Below are 21782 nucleotides of genomic sequence, written 5' to 3' on the forward strand. Positions count from 1 at the left end.
CCTGCATAGCTCACTATTCCAATTTCACATTGTTTCGGGTCGTATGTGATGGTGGATGGGAAGGGAAGGGGCAGTCAGGATCTCCAGTCACATACCAGCTTCTGATTGGCGAACCCATGTTCAGCCAATCAGAATACTGTTCATTTCTTAAAGCTAGCATATCCTGCTAAAGCGTTATTATTTGCATTTATTGTTGTGCAACCAAAAATGTAAATAACTTTTTTTTAATGTTTTGAATTTTTTTTTCTCTCTGCAAAACTATTTTTATAGAGCTGCTTTCCAATGATATCTTAAAAGTCACCCTGTTCATAGACTGAGGTAAGAAACACATTTTCTAAGGTACTTAATTTTTGAGACACCGAGGGCACTCAGCTAAACCCCAATCTCTCTGATGTTATTGTTCGCTAAATAGATTTAATTGACAAAAATCTAGGCTGACACTCCAGTGCAGTACTGAAGGAGTGCTGCACAGTTGGAGGTGCCGTCTTTCAGATGAGATGTTAAACCGAGGCCTCGTCTGCTCTCTCAGGTGGATGTAAACAATCCCGTGGCACTATTTTGAAGAAGAGCAGATGAGTTAGCCCTGCTGTCCTAGGGCAATATTTATCCCTCAACCAACATCACTAAAAAAAACCCAGATTATCTGGTCTTTATCATGTTGCTTTTTGTGGGAGCTTGCTGTGCGCAAATTGGCTGCTGCGTTTCCTACATTACAACAGTGACTACACTTCAGAATTACTTCATTGGCTGTAAACTACTTTGAGATGTCCGATGGTCGTGAAAGTTGTTATATAAATGCAAGTCTTTCTTTTCCTTTTTAGTCTACTCAATTATTATTTATAAATGGGCTGAGTTATCAGAAGATATTGGCCCAGAAATTCGGGTCTCCACAGGTGAGTACGCATGGGGTACTCACCCGTAAGCCCAATGGAAGTGCTGGTTTCATGCATGCACTGTGCATGCGCGGGAAACCAGAACTTCCGTTCCCTTAAAGGAAAGGGTTCAGAGGTCGAACGCGTACGCCGGAGAGGCAGCGCGTGCACATGGGACTTACATTTTTTTTGCAGGTTTCTCCGGGAGGGTAAGTCACATGTAAAAAGCAGTCGCAAGGCCTGCTTTTAACAAGGTAAGTGGTGAATTAATTAAAACATTTTTTCCACAGGTTTATTATTTTTAAATACTTTAAAGAAAGGTAAGTTTACTTTTAGCCCCGTTAGAAAATGTAACTAATTTTTTCAAAAATTTAAATTATTGTTTAAAATAGTTATTTTATATAATTTATAGTTATTTTAAAAATGTGATGTTTAAAAAAAATATTTGAGGTTTTAGTGATGTTTTGGGGCTTATGGTATTTATAGGTTTGACAGCTCTTCCTGTCAAACTTATGAATGAAGCATTCCCTGCTACCACTGGCTCTCCATGGCCCACGTGATCCCAGGGGACGCATCATACTAACTGCACCCCTGGGATACGCAAGCACTGTACACCGGCCATTGGAGGAGGCCCAGGATCGGAATCCCACGTGGGCCCACAGCTCAACGGCTGGCATGCTAGTTAAGTGCAGGTCGGGGGCTTACACCCATGGGAAGCCCCCGACCAGAATTTCTGGGACATTGACTTGCAATCCCCCCAGAAAAAAACCCCATTTCAGTCATTATAACAGTACATCTTCTTTACATTGAGAGATAAAATAGCAAAACTGACTATTGCTTGCATGATTAATAACATTTTGATCAAAATTAAAATTCCCTCCAATTGTTTTGAGACAGAACAGAAACAAATATGATAAAACAATGATCCAAGGAAGCTCTCCAAATACAAAGAACATGTAGTGTCACAATAACTGAAACGTACCTGTCCATCTGGATACTGGGCCATTTAATAAGATACACATTTGAGATTCTGGAGGGAAAGAACACATCACCGGTTTAGCACTAACTTTTTTTTAACATTTGAGACATGGATCCGAGTCCTGTCTAGACTGATAGCATGTGGAACCCTCACTGTTTGGGAACGACGTGCAATCCGTTTAAGCAGAGTGAACCCAGTTCCTAATAGGTGCACTAATGGAGCTAAGGCTCATGCAACTTGGGAGAAAACATCACAGAATCGTACAGCACAGAAGGAAGTAATTTGGCCCATTGTGCCTGTGCCGCCTATTTGAAAGAACTCTCCAGTTAGTCCCACTCCCCTGCTCTTTCCCCACAGCCCTGCAAATGATTCCTTTTCAAGTATATTTCCAATTCTTCTTTGAAATTCACTATCAAAACTGCTTCCACCACACTTTCAGGCACTGCATTCCAGATCATAACAACTCGCTGCATAAAAAAACTCATCTTCCCCCTGGTTCTTTTTCCCAACTCCAGCTGTAGTGTACAGGTGGCTGTGCAATACCTAACGTAAGAGTACTTGATACTAACACTGAATCGTTTAAATGGAACGTTGATCTAATCCCTAGCACTCAAGGCACTCAGAGGAAGTTAAGACATTTTAGGAACATAAAATGGCTACTTAACATAATAGGGTTGTTCATCTTCATATATCAACACCACCTACCGCTTTGTCACTATATCTTTCAATGTCTTCTCTTTATGCACTGTATTGCCTCTTGAATCTACTTTATTGTCCATCCACGCGGAAGTACACCCCCAATTCCTTTACCATTTGCCTGACTTTCTTTTTGACTTTCAACAAGTGTCAGCTGTGGCTCAGTTGGTAGCACTCTCGCCTCTGACCCAGGATATGGTGCCTTCATAGTCCCACTCCAGGGACCTGAGCACAAAAATATAGGCTGACACTCCAGCAGAGTACTAGAGGGAGTGCTGCACTGCCAGGGGTGCTGTCTTTCAGATGAGATGTTAAACCGAGGCCCTGTCTTTTCTTTCAGGTGGAAGTAAAAGACCTCATGGCACTATTTCAAAGAAGAGTAGGGGGGGTTATCCTCAGTGTCCTGGCCAATATTTATCCCTCAATCAACTTCACTAAAAAATATAGATTATCTGGTCAATATCACATTGCTATTTGTGGGAGCTTGCTGTGCAAAGATTCGCTGCCACATTTCCTTCATTACAACAGCTTCAAAAAGTACTTCATTGGCTGTAAAGCACATTGGGAAATTCGGTGGTCGTGAAAGGCGTTATACAAATGTAAGTCTGTCTTTCTTTTCTTTTAACACTAAGGGCTAGATTTTCAGTATAGACAGTTTTGGGGCGCTAACCTTAGCGCCTGCCCGAAGTTAGCGCCCGCCCCAAAGTAGCGCTCCGTTGCCGGAAATTCAGTGGCTTCGCCCTAAGAGGTTGGTGGAGCGCTAAAAGAGGCGTTCCACTACTATCTTTAGGCGCTAAGCCGGCGGTGCAGAGCGCAACACCCGAGCTCGGGCGCAGCGCACGGCAGACACTCTGGTGCCAGTGAGCTCTTAAAGGGGAAGGGTGCATGTGTTTTTTTCAAAGGCAGAGTCTGGGGGGGAAAACAGGAGGAGGAGGAGGAGGAGGAGGAAACATAAATACACCATTCACAACACACTGGATCCTTCCACACAACACATGCAGACTGCCGTTTATAGTGCAGGGGGAGTGCCCTTTAATTTGCGCTCCCCAGGGTGTGTTGCATTCCATTTTACAAACGCTCTGGATGCCAGCCGCACAATGGGGCGGTCCGACTGAAGTTTGGATTCGGGGCGGCTAAAGGGCGTTGCACGAGGATGTGACGTCATTTTCTGCGCGCGCATCCGGGCGGCCGCTAAACTTTGCGCCGGCGCTAACGGGAAACTTAATTTGGGGCGGGGCGCAAACTGCGCTGCGCCCGGGCGCTACACGCATAGCGCCCGAAAATCACTTCTCTTAAGGCGCTAACTGCTGGCGCAAGCAACTGAAAATCTAGCCCTAAATTTTTAACATGACTGTCCTGGTATTTGAAGCTATCTTCATAATAAACAATTTACCTGGATTATGTTTGTCAAGCTCCTTCACAATTGCGAAGACTTCAGTTAAATCAGCTCAAAATCCTTTTATTTCCAAAAGTAACGCGCTTAAGTTTATTAGCCTTTCCTTATAACTTCAACTCCCGTTGCCCCAAATCTTCTTGTATGATGACTCTGCACTATTCTAAAGGCAATAGTATCCTTCCTGTGATCAGGTGCCCACAACTACACACGGCGTTCCGGAGAGAATATAGCCAATACACTTTACGCACAATATTTTCCTTTCTAATATATTTCTCTGACTATCCAACCCAATACGTTTTTGCATGGTTAAACTGAAGCTAAACACCAGACTGTCCGCTTATAGATTTTATTCATCATTACACCGAGATACTTTTTTCTGATCAGCACATTGTTCCACAGTTTCAATCAGCATGCACTCCTCTCATCATCTTTCTCCTATTACAATTATTTTACACTTATTAACATTGAACTGCACCTGCCACCTGTAGCTTCAGTTAACAAAATATATTTCAATCCATCTGAATACATGCTATAATGCTGTTCGTTATTTGCCTTGCCTTCTATTTAGGCATCACGTGATCGCACATGCGCACACACACATATATCTCTCTATTTATCTATCTATCTACCTATCTATCTATCTATCTATCTATCTATCTATCTATCTATCTATCTATATGTGTATCTATCTATCTATCTATTTATCTATCTATCTATCTATCTAACTGTGTATCTATCCAGCTATCTATCCATCTATCTATCTATCTATCTATCTCTCTATCTATATGAGTATCTATCTGTCTATCTATCTATCTATCTATCTATCTAATTTTCTATCTATCTATCTATTTATTTTTCTATCTATCTATCTATCTATCTATCTTTCTGTGGTGTATGTGCCTTTAAGAGCAATTATGGTGTATGTGCCTTTAAGAGCCCCAGGTGTGCGTAATGCCGGTAATTGCCACTTGGGCTATATAAGCCTGTGTATTGTGTATATCCTTTAGAAACCCCCCCCCCCAGACTTGCTTAGTAAATACCTATGAACCAAGTCCTGTCTTCAGTGTCTTTATCTACACACGGACACTACAGTGGCGACGAAGTGGAAACGGACTTACCTGCAATTCGGCAGCACCTCAAGGACATCGATTCCTCCAGCGTCCAGAAGACTCAGGGAAGTAAGAGAAACTGTGGTTTCACCAGCTGGCCAAGCTGGTGACAGGTACTGCGCTAATCCTTCCTGGGCATCAGGCTGGAGCTCCAGCGGCGAGCTCTACAGCTGAGACAGGCAGCAAAATCGGAGGCAAGCAATAACGGACTGGGAGGGTGCACTCGAGAGACGGCTGGCGCGGCAAGCAGGTCAGCATTTAGACCTCCGTCGGGAACGAGTCTCCAACAGTGAATAAACTGAAACCACAGTAAAACAGTGTTGTTATCGGTAGCAGCGGCGGGAAAGCGCGGGAAGCGCCATATCGTTGCTACAGAGAGAAAAAAAAAGCACGGGAAGCGCCATATCTTTTCTGAAATGCCTAAATCTGGTAATATTGAGGCTTTTGATGGCGAAATAGAAGATTGGACCACATACGTGGAAAGAGTAGAGGTTTATTGCACTGCAAATGGAATAACAGATGAAAAAAAAGCTTCAGTACTTCTGAACTTAATGGGCGTGAAGGCATACGGGCTGTTACGAAATTTAATCACTCCAGCCAAACCAAAGGACAAGACTTTTAAAGAAATTGTTGATACCCTGCAGGAGCATTTAAACCCAACACCGCTGCTGATAGCGGAACGATTCAAGTTCTTCAAGAGAAATCAACACAAGAATGAAAGTAACGCTGATTACCTAACCGAATTAAGAAAGCAATCAATGTACTGCCAATTCGGAGCAGGACTATCGGATTATCTTCGAGACAAATTTGTTTGCGGTCTCTTAAGTGAAGGAACACAAAAAAGACTGCTTTCTGAAAAAGATTTAACATTGGACAAAGCTTTCAGTGTGGCTGTATCATACGAAGCAGCAGCAAAAGGAGCTGCAGAGATACAACAAGAGACACAGGACTTCGGCACCCATAAAATGACACAGGAGTTCGGAAGATGTTATCGCTGCGGCAGATCCACCCATAACCAGAGGGACTGCTGGTTCAAGGGCAAAGCATGCAGGCAATGTGGTAAGATTGGACACATTGCACGGGTATGCCAATCTGGACAAAATAAATCCACTGACAGAAAACAAAAAATCAATAAAGAAAAGTACAGGAAGGTACAAATGATGACGGACAATAGCTCCGAAGACCAGAATAGCGATAGCGACTCCGGAAACAAGAGACTAAGCTGTCTCAAATTACATAATGTACTTGCCAAAGAGGATTACCAAACCATTTGGGTTACCCTCACAATAGCAGGGTCCCCAGTTAAAATGGAGCTAGATACAGGATCAGCTCTAACCGTAGTAAATCGACGAGATTACGAGAGGCTATTTTCGCATATACCTCTAAAAGACACATCCATTATCTTAAAAACATATACGGGGCAGAAAGTCTACCCCAAAGGAAAAATAAGGGTGCCTGTGGTATACAACGGCAAAGAAATACAAAAGTTGTATTTATACATTCTACAAGATGGTGGTCCACCGTTGTTGGGACGTGAATGGATAAGGAAGATACGTTTAGACTGGCACTCCATTCAGGCACTGACGGTGACCAGTAAGAAAAAAAACAATGATGACATCATACCTGAACGATTAAAAGACATCTTGGCCAACGCCAAAGAAGTGTTTCAAGAGAAACTAGGAACCTTGAAAGGCATCACCGCCTCAATAAAAGTGGAAGATACAGCAATTCCAAATTTTTTTAAGGCAAGACCGGTGCCATACGCAATACGTCCGGCAGTCGAGGCAGAGCTGAAGAATTTGGAAAAGGCAGGCGTATTATCCAAAATAAATTGGAGCGAATGGGCAACACCCATCGTTCCAGTCATGAAAAAAACATTGAAAAATAACTCTGAGGAACAGAGAAAAATTCGCATCTGTGGAGACTTTAAGGTGACTGTAAACCCGGTCCTTCACACGGTACAGTATCCTCTTCCGAGGATAGAAGATATTTTCGCCTCACTATCCGGAGGGAAACGTTTCACAAAAATTGACTTGGCACAGGCATATCTACAGATGGAGGTTGAGGAGACCTCTAAAAAGTATCTCACAATAAACACACACAAAGGCCTGTACCAGTACAATCGACTGGTTTTTGGAATAGCATCAGCTCCAGCTATCTGGCAAAGAGCTATGGAGCAAGTCCTGCAAGGGATTCCGGGGACTCAATGCTACCTAGACGACATCCTTATAACAGGAGAAAACGACAACGAGCACCTTGCCAATTTGGAGCAGGTGCTCACTAGGCTGAAAGAACGGGGCCTACGAGCAAATCGCCCCAAGTGCGAATTTTTCCAAAATCAGATATCATATTGTGGCCACATAATTAATAAGGAAGGGTTGCATAAGTCACCTGAAAAAATTGAAGCAGTTATAAAAGCCCCAGCACCTGAAAATGTTTCACAATTAAGGCCATTCCTGGGATTAATAAATTACTATCATAAATTTTTACCGAACTTATCAACTATTCTACACCCTCTTAATGATCTTCTACAGACAGGAGTGATTTGGAAATGGAACGAAGACTGTAAACGTGCCTTCCATAAATGTAAAGACTTAATCACATCCGAGAAAATTTTGGCTCATTACAACCCATCACTACCAATCAGACTGGCGTGCGATGCATCCCCTTACGGCATAGGAGTGGTATTGTCCCATAGATTCCCTGATGGCTCGGAACGGCCGATAGCTTTTGCGTCACGCTCATTGAACTCAGCTGAGCGTAACTATGCCCAGATAGACAGGGAAGCACTCAGCCTGGTATGGGGAGTGAAGAAATTCAACCATTACCTACACGGACAAAAATTTACCTTGCTGACTGACCATCAACCCCTCATCTCCATATTCAACCCTAAAAAAGGTGTCCCCATTATGACAGCACAAAGACTACAGAGGTGGTCCCTTTTTCTAGGGGCACACCAATACAACATTGAATACAAAGGGTCAAAACAGCATGGGAATGCTGATGGTTTATCACACCTACTGTTGCCAACGATAGAAGAGGCACCTACAGTAGACCCAGTAGAGATATTCCACTCTACCATAGTGGAATGTCTACCGGTGACAAATTCTGCCATTGAAAGGGAGACAAGAAATGACCCTACTCTCTCACGGGTCTACGATTTAACAGTGAAGGGATGGCCAGCACATGGCGAACCACTGTTGCCAGCATTCTCGCAAAGAAGAGAACAGCTGTCAGTGTGCCGAGGAACCTTGATGTGTGGATCCAGAGTGGTGATTCCACCCAAACTCCAGGATAAAGTGCTAAAGGAGCTTCACGAGGGGCATCTGGGTGGAGTGAAAATGAAGAACCTAGCTAGGGCGTTTGTATGGTGGCCAGGTATCGATGGAGACATCGAAGACATGACCAAGAGCTGCCTAGGATGCCAGAAGGTCCAAAATGCTCTGCCACAGGCCCCTCTACATCCATGGGAGTGGCCCTCATCTCCCTGGCAAAGGGTGCACATCGACTTTGCTGGTCCATTTTTGGACTCAATGTTCTTAATCGCAGTTGATGCACACTCCAAGTGGCCGGAGGTAATAAAGATGTCCTCCACCACCACGGAAAAAACCATCACAGTATTAAGGACCATATTTGCCAGGAATGGGCTGCCGGAGCAGATATGTTCTGATAATGGACCGCAATTTGTGTCCAAAGAATTCAGAAAGTTCTTAAAGAACAATGGGGTAAAGCACTACACGTCCGCCCCATACCATCCCGCCACCAATGGATTGGCTGAAAGGTTTGTCCAGACCTTCAAGAAGGCCATCAAGGCCATGGGTAATGAAGATATAAAACTTCAGCACAAGGTGGATAACTTCTTATTTGCATATAGGAATGCAACGCATATGGTTACTAACCAAACTCCCGCCATGATGTTCTACAATAGAAACCTAAGATGCCGGCTGGATTTGGTCAAGCCCAACATCCGAAGGGACGTGGAGAACCGGCAGTTTCAGGGCATGAATGAAAGGCCAACTAGGGCCTTCCAGATAGGCCAACCGGTTTTGGCCCGGGACTACCGTACCGAGAAATGGCAGCCTGGAACTATCTGCACACGATTAGGACCACTGATGTATACTGTGGACATCGGAGACAGCATAATAAGGTGCCATGCTGACCAAATCATCAAGTCATCCGAAAAGGGACAACCTACACCACCACTCTATACATCTAACGATGAAGTAGAGATACCCATATCTACCTCCGATCCGGTGATACTGGAGCCCGATGAACCCGACACTGGCCTTCAAGCCGAATCAGCCTTGCCAGAAGTACCTACTACACCACCAGAAACTACTACACCCCCGAGACGTTATCCGGACCGAGTCAGGAAGCCTCCTGAGAGGCTAACTTATAATTAATTAATACAGCAATGTATATTATTTTGCATATAACAGGTAATTAATAATTACTTAAAATATGATGTACTAGTTAGCTAGAAGGGGAGGAATTGTGGTGTATGTGCCTTTAAGAGCAATTATGGTGTATGTGCCTTTAAAAGCTCCAGGTGTGCGTAATGCCGGTAATTGCCACTTGGGCTATATAAGCCTGTGTATTGTGTATTGTGTATATCCTTTAGAACCCCCCCCCCCCCAGACTTGCTTAGTAAATACCTATGAACCAACTCCTGTCTTCAGTGTCTTTATCTACACACGGACACTACACTTTCTATCTATCTATCTATCTCTCTAACTATCTATCTATCTCTCTAACTATCTATCTATCTATCTATTTATTTTTCTATCTATCTATCTATCTATCTATCTATCTATCTATCTATCTATCTATCTATCTATCTATCTATCTATCTATCTATCTATCTATCTATCTATCGATCTACCTATCTCTCTATCTCTTTTTCTATCTATCTATCGATCTATCTATCTATCTATCTCTTTTTCTATCTCTCTATCTCTCTATCTCTCTATCTATCTATCTATCTATCTATCTATCTATCTATCTATCGATCTACCTATCTATCTATCTCTCTATCTCTTTTTCTATCTATCTATCTATCTCTCGCTCTATCTATCTATCTATCTATCTATCTATCTATCTATCTATCTATCTATCTATCTATCGATCTATCGATCTATCGATCTACCTATCTACCTATCTATCTATCTATCTATCTATCTATCTAGCTATCTATCTATTTAGCTACCTATCTATATGTGTGTCTCTATCTATCTATCTATCTATCTATCTCTCTCTCTCTCTCTCTCTCTCTCTCTATCTATCTATCTATCTATCTATAGTACTGCTGTTATACCAACACGCCTACACCAAAAGGAATTTAAACTAATCAAAACTAAACAGCATTCCTTAATATAGCACATATTATCAAGCTGTGAATTGTTTTTGTCCTACATCAAATATAGATCAGTAATATTTTGATATCAAGTTCAATTCTGACCAGTAAGTAGCCGCTGGGTGGACATCTACCCTCTGTCTGAGAGCAGTGCAGCTTTATCTTGTACAACGAATTGATGTCAAGTACAATGCACAGTAACCAATTAATGGGGGCTGTAACGCTGGGGCAAAGCAGATAAAGAGCCACAATTATTTCACCTTACGGTAATACGGAAGCTTTCTGACGGATGCCACACAAAGTATGGAGTTTGTTCTCCGCATTACAAACCAGAAGAGAAAAGTGAGATTTAAGAAGCTTACTTATCTATTACAATTCAGCGCTCCCACAGAAACAGACAGTACACTTCGACGAAGTTTACAGTAGATATTTGCGGACTCAGGTATAACCGATCAAGCTATATTACAACTGTCTCACCTCACTAATGTTCCTACAATTGGGAGAATGTGATGCTTGTGGCTTTTTATTCCATGTAGTTGCGTTGCCGACATTCTTGCCGGTAGATGAACGGCACCTGTTGGAGTACAAGAACTCTCCTTTGGTCGAATCTGAAGTCGAACAGGTCCCGTAGCGGAAACTTTGGGAAAGTGGATCGCCCCCAAATACTTCAACGTAGTTCGGAGGGATCTGGATATTCCTACTGGCTTTCTGAATCCCATTCAGCGAGTTCCTAGCTCGAAAGCAACAGCACATATCCAGGGCACAGGTAGAGCCACCATAACCACTCCTGTTTTTGTGGACGGTAATAGCAAGAACAATTAAAACGACAAGAAAAATGGACGAGATTATCCCTAAAGATATAACTAAGTAAAAGCTTATATCATGAGTCAACCCAGGATCTTCAGATAAATTGCTCACATCGGAGAGCATGTCTGTATCGCCCTCCACCACTGAGAAGAGGAGTGTCACTGTAGCAGAAAGCGCCGGTGCCCCATTGTCGTTGACCACGACAACCAGCCTCTGCTTATTCGCATCTCTGCCCGCGAAGCCACGGATTGTCCAGATCTCTCCTGTATCAGACGAGATGGTGAACAGTCCAGGGTCAGTCGACTGGATAATCTGGTAAGAGAGCCGAGCATTCTGGCCCGAGTCAGCATCGGTGGCCGTTACCTTAGTAACCAGGTAGCCCGGCTCGGCAAACCTGGATACTGTCTCCAACGCTGTCGAGCCGTACTCGGTGAAAGGATGCACGATCACCGGGGCATGGTCATTCTGATCCAGGACAACCACATCCACCGAAACGTTGCTGCTGAGTGGCGGGACTCCAGAGTCCCGGGCCTGGACCTGGATCTGAAAGCTTTTGAGCTGCTCGTAATCAAATGTTCTCTGCGAAAATATGACACCATTTTTGGAATTGATGTTGACGTAGGTGGACACCGGCTCGCTCTGAACCTGGCTCTCGAGGATAGAGTAGAATAATCGGGAGTTCTGGTTTAAATCTGGATCAAGAGCCGTCGCTGCGAAAATTGAAGTCCCAATCACGTTGTTCTCCATCACGTAAGCTGTATAGGAAGTCTGCGTAAAGCGTGGCGCGTTGTCATTTATATCCGAAATTTCCACTGGGATGGTTTTCCTGGATACGAGAGGAACAGACCCTGAATCAGTGCAGATGATAGAAATGTCATACTTTGAGATATTTTCTCGATCCAGCAGCTGGTTAGTGAGCAATCTGTAATAGTTCCTTAACGAAGAATCTAGGCTGAAAGGCAGGTTGTTTGCGATTTCACATTCTACCAGCCCATTCTGCCCCGAATCTTTGTCCGATACACTGACCAGAGCAACCACAGTCCCGGGCTTGGCGTCTTCACTGACAGGACTGAACAAAGAAGTTAGTGTCAGCTCAGGTGCGTTATCATTGACATCGATAATGTTAATCAGAATGTGACAGTATCCTGGAATTGGATTCGGGCCCTGATCCATTGCTTCTATGTTAATCTCAAAAACACTGTCTTGTTCATAGTCCAAATTTCCTTTAACTCTGATTTCACCAGTTTTAGAATCCACACTGAACAACTCACGGACTCTAGCAGAGGTATGACTACTGAAAGAGTACAATATCTCTCCATTGGGGCCATCATCTAAATCGGTGGCATTTAATTTGATAAGCAATGTTCCTTTGGGTGCGTTTTCTAACAGACTAATTCGGTAAACTGAATTTGGGAAGACGGGCGCGTTGTCGTTTGCATCCTGCACTCCAATTATTATTTCAGCAGTGCCCGACTTTGCAGGAATCCCGCCGTCCTTGGCAATTAGTCCTAACCTGTGGGTCGCTTGCTTTTCTCTGTCCAAGGGCCGTTCCAGCACTAATACTGGTAACTTCCCGTCCCCCCCGCGCGAATCAATATTTAAAGCGAAATATTCGTTAGCAACCAGCTGGTAGGTTTGCAGCGAGTTGGTTCCAACGTCCGGATCGTGCGCGCACTCCAGGGCGAAGCGCGCTCCCGGCGCAGCAAGCTCCGAGATTTTAAGGCGAAACTGACGGTTCGGAAAACTGGGAGCATTGTCGTTTACATCGAGAATCTCCACTTCAATGTGATAGACGGTCAAGGGATTTTCGACCACGGCCTCCAAAGACAACATGCATGCGAGGCTCGACCCACAGAGCTGTTCCCTGTCAATTTTTTCTTTCACAAACAAAATCCCATTGTCCAAATTTACCTCCAAATACTGCTTCCGGGGACCGGGCACAATCCGAAAATTGCGAGCCGAGAGCTGTTTTGCTCGTAATCCCAGATCGTCTGCGATATTTCCAACAAAGGCGCCTAGTTGCAGCTCTTCAGGAATCGAATAGCGAATCTGTCCAGAAACCACAACCCAGAGGAAGAACGTACAATACAACAGTTGCCAATGTATTTGATAATATCCCATCGCCAGCACAAAGCATTCCAATTGCCTCAGCGCTGTACGGCGCCGTTGATTCAATCCTGAAAATTAAGTTCTTTATATGCCATTTTCTTGCGGAAGAGGAGCTTCGATGCATTAAAACACCCGCACGCTTTGCGCCTCGCTGAGATTATTTTCGACAATCCTCCTTATTTCTCTGAAAATTCTCAGCAGTAGCATAGACCTAACATATGTTACGCCGCTCGCCATTCAGTTTTACACTGTATCTGATGGTGTGTGATGGTGGATGGGGAGGGAAGGGGGCAGTCAAGATCTCTGGTCACATTTCAGCTTCTGATTGGTTAACGGAGCCCTCGCACGTTCAACCAATCACTGTACTGAGTATTTCTTAAAGCTAGAATGTCTTGGCAAATCTTTTGGTTAAAATTAACATTTATAGTTGTGCAATTAAAAATCTGGTCATCCTTTTCCTTCATAATTTAAATTCTCTCTGCTAAAGTGTTCCTTGTGAAATGTTTTGCAGTGAATATCCCAAGGAACAATTCCATCTCTATCTACAAAACACATTTTTTTGGACACTTTACCTGTTATGTGAACCCTTAATTTTTCTGCTTTATTCTCCATTAAATGCAGTTAATTCAATTTAACCTTACACAGGGTAACACATAATATTTAGTGTATGCTCAACCAGAGTGGTAGAATTTTATGACTTAATAATGGGATTGCTTCGAAAAGAGGAAAGGTTGAGGAGTATGATTTCAGTGACTGATCCCAGACCAAGGTGGATCTTGGGTGGCATTGTATACGCTACGGAAGGAGCGATGGGCCAGTTAGAAAATGTAGAGTACATCGTTTGTGAGCACATGGTGTAACTCCTCTATCGTTCTTGTTATTATTTGGCAAATATGAAATAGATGGATACAATGCCACCAAAAGGACCTGCATTTATATAAAACCCCATCATGTGGGTCTGGTACCATAGTGGATATGTTACTGGACTAGTAATCCTAGAAAAAGAAACATAGAAACATAGAAGATAGGAGCAGGAGTAGGCCATTTGGCCCCTCGAGCCTGCTCCGCCATTCAATGCGATCATGGCTGATCACTCAAATTCAGTAACTGATCCCTGCTTTCTCCCCATACCCCTTGATCCCTTTAGCTTTAAGAAATATATCCAACTCCTTCTTGAATATATTTACTGAATTGGCCTCCACTGCCTTCTGTGGTAGAGAATTCCACAGGTTCACCACTCTCTGGGTGAAGAAATTGTTCCTCATTTCTGTCCTACATGGCTTACCCTTTATCCTTAGACTGTGACCCCTGGTTCTGGACTCCCCGACCATCGGGAACATCCTTCCTGCATCTAGTCTGTCCAGTCCTGTCAGAATTTTATAAGTTTCAATGAGATCCCCTCTCATTCTTCTAAACTCCAGCGAGTATAAACCCAATCGACCCAATCTCTCCTCATACGTCATTCCTGCCATCCCAGGTATCAGCCTGGTGAATCTTCGCTGAACTCCTTCCATGGCAAGAACATCCTTCCTCAGATAAGGCGACCAAAACTGCACACAATATTCAAGATGTGGTCTTACCAAGGCCCTGTACAACTGCAGCAAGACATCCTTGTTCATGTACTCAAACCCTCTCGCTATGAAGGCCAACATACCATTTGCCTTCTTAACCACCTGCTGCATCTGCATGCTTACCATCAGCGACTGGTGCACAAGGTCACCCAGGTCTCGTTGCACTTTCCCTTCTCCCAATCTATTGCCATTCCGATAATAATCTGCCTTCCTGTTTTTGCCACCAAAGTGGATAACCTCACATTTATCCACGTTATATTGCATCTGCCATGCTTCTGCCCAATCACCCAACCTGTCCAAATCATCCTAGAGTTTCTCTGCACCCTCCTCACAGCACACACGCCCACCCAGCTTTGTGTCGTCTGCAAATTTGGAGATATTACATCTAGTTCCCTTGTCTAGATCATCAATATCACAGATCACAGAAATCACAGAAACCCCACAGTGCAGATAGAGGCCATTTCGGCCCATCGAGCCTGCACCGACACATATCCCACCCGATCCCCGTAACCCCTACACCAACACATATCCCACCCTATCCCCATAACCCCACGTATTTAATCCCCCTAACACTAAGGGTCAATTTATCATAGCCAATCATCCTAACCCGCACATCTTTGGACTGTGGGAGGAAACCGGAGCACCCGGAGGAAACCCACGCAAACACGGGGAGAATGTGCAAACTCCACACAGACAGTCACCTGAGGCCGGATTCGAACCCGGGTCCCTGGCGCTGTGAGGCAACAGTGCTAACCACTATGCCACCGTGCTGCTATATATATTGTGAATAGCTGGGGTCCAAGGACCGATCCCTGTGGTACCCCACTAGTCACTGCCTGCCACTCGGAAAAAGAGCCGTTTATTCCAAATCTTTGCTTTCTGTCTGCCAACCAGTTCTCTATCCAAGTCAATACCTTGCCCCCAATCCCATGTGCCTTAACTTTACACGCTAATCTCTTATGCGGGACCTTATCGAAAGCCTTCTGAAAGTTCAAATACACCAGATCCACTGGTTCTCCCTTATCTATTTTACCAGTTACACCCTGAAAAAATTCCAGTAGAGGCCTGGAGTAATGATCTGTGAGACATGAGTTCAAATCCCACCACGGCCACTGGGGAATTTAAATTCAGGTAACTAAATAAATAAGTAATGGTTTGTCATAATACCCATCTGGTTCACTAATGTCCTTTAGGGAAGAAAACCTAATGTGAGTGGTCTAACTTAACATCTTGATATGAGCCTTTCCTTGGTTCAAGAAGTTGGCCCAGCACCTTCTGAAGGGCAATTAGGGGTGGGCAATAAACGCTGGTCTTGCCATTGATGCCCACATCCCAATAGAAAAAAATCAAGTTTTTTAGGAAAGTCTCAAAGTACTACATTCGCTCCCAGGTGTAGTGACTTCATTTATGGAGGCAAAACGGTAACCTATTTATGCATAAGAGGATCCCACATGAATATGATAAGTTATTATTTTTGCGGTACTAATGGCGGGGAGCGGAATTTTAGTCAGGTTCCTCTAAAACTTCCAGATTGTCTTTTATTGGTTCTACACCAGATCCAGCTATTAAGTAGGCTAATTATAAACCCTGCTTGGAACTGCAATTCTGCTGCCAGGGGAAATTCTCTACACTTGCTTGGTAGCATGCATGCTCAAAGTTCCTCATTAAGTAATTAAAATGTAAATGTTTAGAGTGTGGGACAATGCCTACACTTTCTATACATTTAAATAGAAACATCATACAAATTTACGGAACAGAAGAGGGCAATGCAGCACATTGTGTATGTGCTGGAAATAAAATTCAGTGGGTTTGAATAGTATCCAAGGATTCATGTGGACCTGCTGAACACTTGTTAAACCTGATTTCACAATGCATTGGAGTTACACGTAACTGCAAAGGATTGTAAACATATACAGGGAGATACCAGTACATAGCAAAGACTCGAAATGGAAAAAGCACAGAAAACTGAAAATTGTGCATTTAAGGTATCACTCCCATCCCTCGTTTACAAGTGCTAGATTGTCCTAAATATAACTGCACATCCAAAACAAACCTGAGGATTTTCACCTCTTTTTAGAAGCGCCTCACCTCATTGTTTACAGTGTTGTTGTAATTTACAGAATTCATCATTCCAGGATTTTCTTTCCCGGTAGATTCATTCTGGACATAATGCTTGTCTGTAGAAGATCTGCAGGTGTTGGGGGTGATAAAGTCTCTCTTCGTCGACTGCAATGTTGAACATGACTCATAGCGGAAACTCTGAGAAAGCGGATCACCCCCGAATACCTCAACGTAGTTCGGTGGTATCTGAAGGTTTCTACTGGCCTTTTGAATTCCATGCAGAGAATTTCTTGTTTCAAAGCAGCAACAAACACCCAGGGAACAGTGCTGTCCTCCTGAACCATTTCTGCTTTTACGAATCTTAACAGCCAGGATAATCAAAATCACTAGAAAAATGATAGAAATGATCCCTAAGGCGATTACCAAGGAAAGGCTCATATCAGGATTGAATCCAGGGTCTTCAGGTAAATCACTCACATTAGAAAACATTTCAGTAGCGCTTCCCACCACAGATAGGATGATAGTCACAGTGGCCGAAAGGGATGGTGTTCCATTGTCTCTTACCACAATCACTAATCTTTGCTTAGAGGCATCTTTATTCGCAATACGACGGATAGTCCAAATTTCTCCAGTGTCTGGTGAAATAGTAAAAAGGTTATGATGGGTGGCCTGAAAAATCTGATAAGAAAGACGAGCATTCTGACCGGCGTCAGCATCAGTGGCCGATACCTTGGCAACCAAGTAGCCTGGTTCTGCAAGCCTGGATATTGTCTCTGTTGCTGTCGACCCATACTCGGGTAATGGGTGCACGATCACTGGAACATTGTCATTCTGATCAAGGATAATAACATCGACTGAAACGTTACTGGCGAGTGTTGGGACTCCAGAATCCTGGACCTGAACTTGGATCTGAAAGTTTTTCAATTGCTCGTAGTCAAAAGATCTCTGAGCAAATATGACGCCACTCTCTGAGTTTATAGCGACATAACTGGCTGCTGAGGCGCCCTGAACTTGAGTCTCCAGGATAGAGTAGTTCAGTTGAGCGTTCTGTCCTACATCTGGATCGAAGGCTGTCACTGAGAATATGGAAGTCCCAATGACGTTGTTCTCCATCACGTTTGCCGTGTATAAATGCTGCGTAAACCTTGGTGCGTTGTCATTTATATCCGAAACCTCTACCCGAATGGTTTTCTTGGATGTGAGAGGAGGATTTCCCGCATCCCGGCATGTTATAATAACGTCATACCTGGAGATTTGTTCGCGGTCCAGTAGATGCTGAATCAGCAGTCTATAATAGTTCTTCAAAGATGAATCTAGTTTAAAGGGCAGTTTATCTGAAATTTGACATTGTACTTGTCCGTTTAGACCCGAATCTTTGTCTGCTGCGCTGAACAGAGCCACTACCGTCCCAGTTGCAGCATCTTCTGACACTGTACTTGACAAAGACCTCAACATCACTTCAGGTGCGTTATCATTCACGTCAATAATATGCACCAGTACATTACAGTGCCCAGACATTGCTTCAGAACCCTTGTCCATTGCTTGTATGTTAATCTCAAAAATATTGCTTTCTTCATAGTCCAAATTCCTTTTCACTTTGATTTCGCCAGTTTTGGAATCTACGCCAAACAGTTCACGGGCTCTAGCGGCAGTATGGCTACTGAGCGAGTACATTATCTCCCCATTGGAGCCATCGTCCAAGTCAGTGGCGTTTAATGTGATTACCAGGGTTCCTGTGGGTGCAGTTTCCAACAGGCTGACCCTATAAACCGACTGGGGAAAAACCGGCGCGTTGTCGTTAGCATCCTTTACGATGATTGTAACCTGAACAGTGCCCGATCTTACAGGGATCCCGCCGTCCTTGGCTATTAGCGTTAACCTGTGGGTGGATTCCGTTTCTCTATCCAAGGACCTCTGCAACACTAACACTGGCAACTTTCTTTCCCCGCTGTGAATTTGTACATCGAGAATAAAATAATCGTTCGGGAGGAGCTGGTAGGTTTGTATTGAGTTGTTTCCAATGTCCGGATCGTGCGCGGACTCGAGGGGGAAGCGCGCTCCCGGCGCAGCAAGCTCGGAGATTTCAAGGCGGATCTCGTCCTTTGGAAAACTGGGAGCATTGTCATTTACATCGAGAATCTCCACTTCAACCTGATACAGTTTGAGGGGATTTTCAAGCACAGCATCGAAGGTTAACACACAAGTGAGGCTCGGACCGCAAATCCGTTCTCTGTCAATTTTATCCTTGACAAACAAATTTCCATTACCTAAATTTACGTCCAAATACTGTTCGCTGGGCCCGGCCACAATCCGCAAACTGCGAGCCGAGAGCTGCCTCACATCTAAACCCAAATCGGCGGCGATATTCCCAACAAAGGCGCCCAGTTGTAATTCTTCAGGAATCGAATAATGAATCCTCCCAGAAACGAGATCCCACGAGGAGAACACACAGAACAATAGTTGGCATTTCAGCAACCAATATATTTTAAATCTCATTTCCAGCGTGAAACATCCCAATTGTTTGCGTACGTTTCTGTACCATTAATTATGCTTTTTACAGTAATTTGAATTTTTTTAATTCAACGTACTACGATGTAACAAATACCTGCACATTTTGCGAATCGCTCGGCTTTGGTTCATTTAAATCTTCTCATTTTGTCTCAATTTGTCACTGGATTCTTGCACAAATCGTTCGGAGCTGCTCGCTATCCAATCTTACACTGCGTCTGATCTAACGTGTTGGTGGCTGGGCAGTGAAGGGGGCAGGCCGGATCGCCAGTCACATCTCAGCTTCTGATTGGTGAACAGAGGCACATTGAAATTCAACCAATCAGAATACCGTTCATTTCTTAAAGCTGGAAGGTCTCAAACAGACGCAGATATTTATATTTATTGTTGCACAATTAAAAATTGAATTAAGTTTTTCTTTCATTCTGTATATTTCTGTCTGTTGCGAAAAGTTAGCTCTAGATCTGAATTACAACGAATATCTTAATGGTCAGCTATGAGGGATCTGCATACAAGAAATAAATGCATAAGAACGGAAGGAGCCAGCATAACACTTTGAGCCCATCAATACAATTCCTTTTAAAATCCATTTATGATTATTCCTTGAAGGTTTTCCAACTGCAAACAACTATTTCCAGTGGTGTACCGCAGGGATCGGTGCTGGGTCCTTTGCTGTTTGTAGTGCACATTAATGATTTAGATATGAATGTAGGAGGTATGGTCAGTAAGTTCGCAGATGACACGAAAATTGGTGGAGTGGTAAATAGCGAGGAGGCTACAGGACGATATAGACATGTTCGTCAGATGGACAGAACATTGGCAAATGGAATTAAACCCTGAAAAGTTTGAGGTGATGCATTTTGGGAGGCCTAACAAGGCAAGGGAATACACAATGAATGGTAGGACCCTAGGGAGGATAGAGGATCAGAGGAAACTTGGTGTGCATGTACATAGACCCCTGAAGGCAGCAGGACAGGTAGATGATGTGGTTAAAACGGCATATGGGATACTTGCCTTCATTAGCCGAGGCATAGAATATAAGAGCAGGGAGGTTATGATGGAGCTGGAGAAAATGCTAGTTAGGCCACAGCTGGAATACTGTGTGTAGTTCTGGTCGCCACACTATAGGAAGGATGTGATTGCATTGGAGAGGGTGCAAAGGAGATTCACTAGGATATTACCTGGGCGGGAGCGCTTCAGCTATGAAGAGAGCCTGGACAGGCTGTGGTTGTTTTCCTTACAACAGAGAAGGCTGAGGGGGGACCTGATTGAGGTGTACACAATTATGAGGTGTATAGATAGGGTAGATAGAAAATAACTTTCCCCCTTAGTAGAGGGGTCAATAACCAGGGGGCTAAGTTTCAAGGTAAGGGGCAGGAGGTTTAGAGGGGATTTGAGGAAAAACCTTTTCATCCAGAGGGTGGTTGGAATCTGGAAATCACTGCCTGAAAGGGTGGTAGAGGCAGGAACCCTCACAACATTCAAGAAGCATTTAGATGAGCACTTGAAACGCCATAGCATACAAGGCTATGGACCAAGTGCTGGAAAATGGGATTAGAATTGGAAGGGCTTGATGGCCGGCATGGACACAATGGGCCGACGGGCCTTTTTCTGTGCTGTATTACTCTATGACTCTATGACTCTAGCAGTTGATTCCTAGTTAAGGAAGACTCAACTTTATCCGCATCCTCCCATAAAGATCAATTGGCACTATTCAGATTTCTATAATGCTCTTCCTCTCTTCCAAATGGAAGCTAGCTGTCTTATTAAGCTGTTATAGCACATAGAATAAAATGCATTCTCTGCGCCACACGATCACTAACCTGTTAAAAAGGCATTTTCTAATCTCTAAGAGTACTTGGTCATTGCGAATTTTCTGCTTAACTCCCCTATTTTTACACTCAGGTCCAAGTTAAGCAGTTTGATATCTTCAGTTTTATATATAGCTTTCAATATTTTAAAGGCTTGCATGCGTAAACCCCCTATCTTCGTTTCTAAAGTGCAAAGAAATGCAGTTATCTAAGCCGTTAGTCAAAACTTAATGCCAAAGGCCTAAGATCATCCTGGTCACCCTTCAAACTCTTTCTAATGCAGGTATGATATTTTTGACCAACACTGCAAGCCATACTCCGGAATTGGCCGTAATCTTATTTGTGCAATTTCAGCATAAGTTGTCAGGACTTGAAAACCAGTACTTTTCAGTTAATGCTCCATTCTCAAGTTGTCATATTACAACCTCTTTCCCATTGACTAGACACGTTCAGTGTATAATCCACGATCACTCCCATATCTTTTAAAAAACTTTTTCAGCCTATGCCGGT

At 43.6% G+C, this 21782-nt stretch overlaps 1 protein-coding gene across 1 annotated transcript in view; it reads right to left on the bottom strand.

Moving 5' to 3' along the window:
- Positions 1 to 21782, bottom strand: part of LOC147114272 (uncharacterized) — a 180293-nt gene that overhangs the window by 100488 nt on the left and 58023 nt on the right. The gene's annotated exons all lie outside the window — the stretch shown is intronic.

This window comes from Somniosus microcephalus, chromosome 8 (assembly GCF_052327205.1).
Source record: "Somniosus microcephalus isolate GS21.2 chromosome 8, FLI_Smic_1.0, whole genome shotgun sequence".
Classification (NCBI taxonomy): domain Eukaryota; kingdom Metazoa; phylum Chordata; class Chondrichthyes; order Squaliformes; family Somniosidae; genus Somniosus; species Somniosus microcephalus.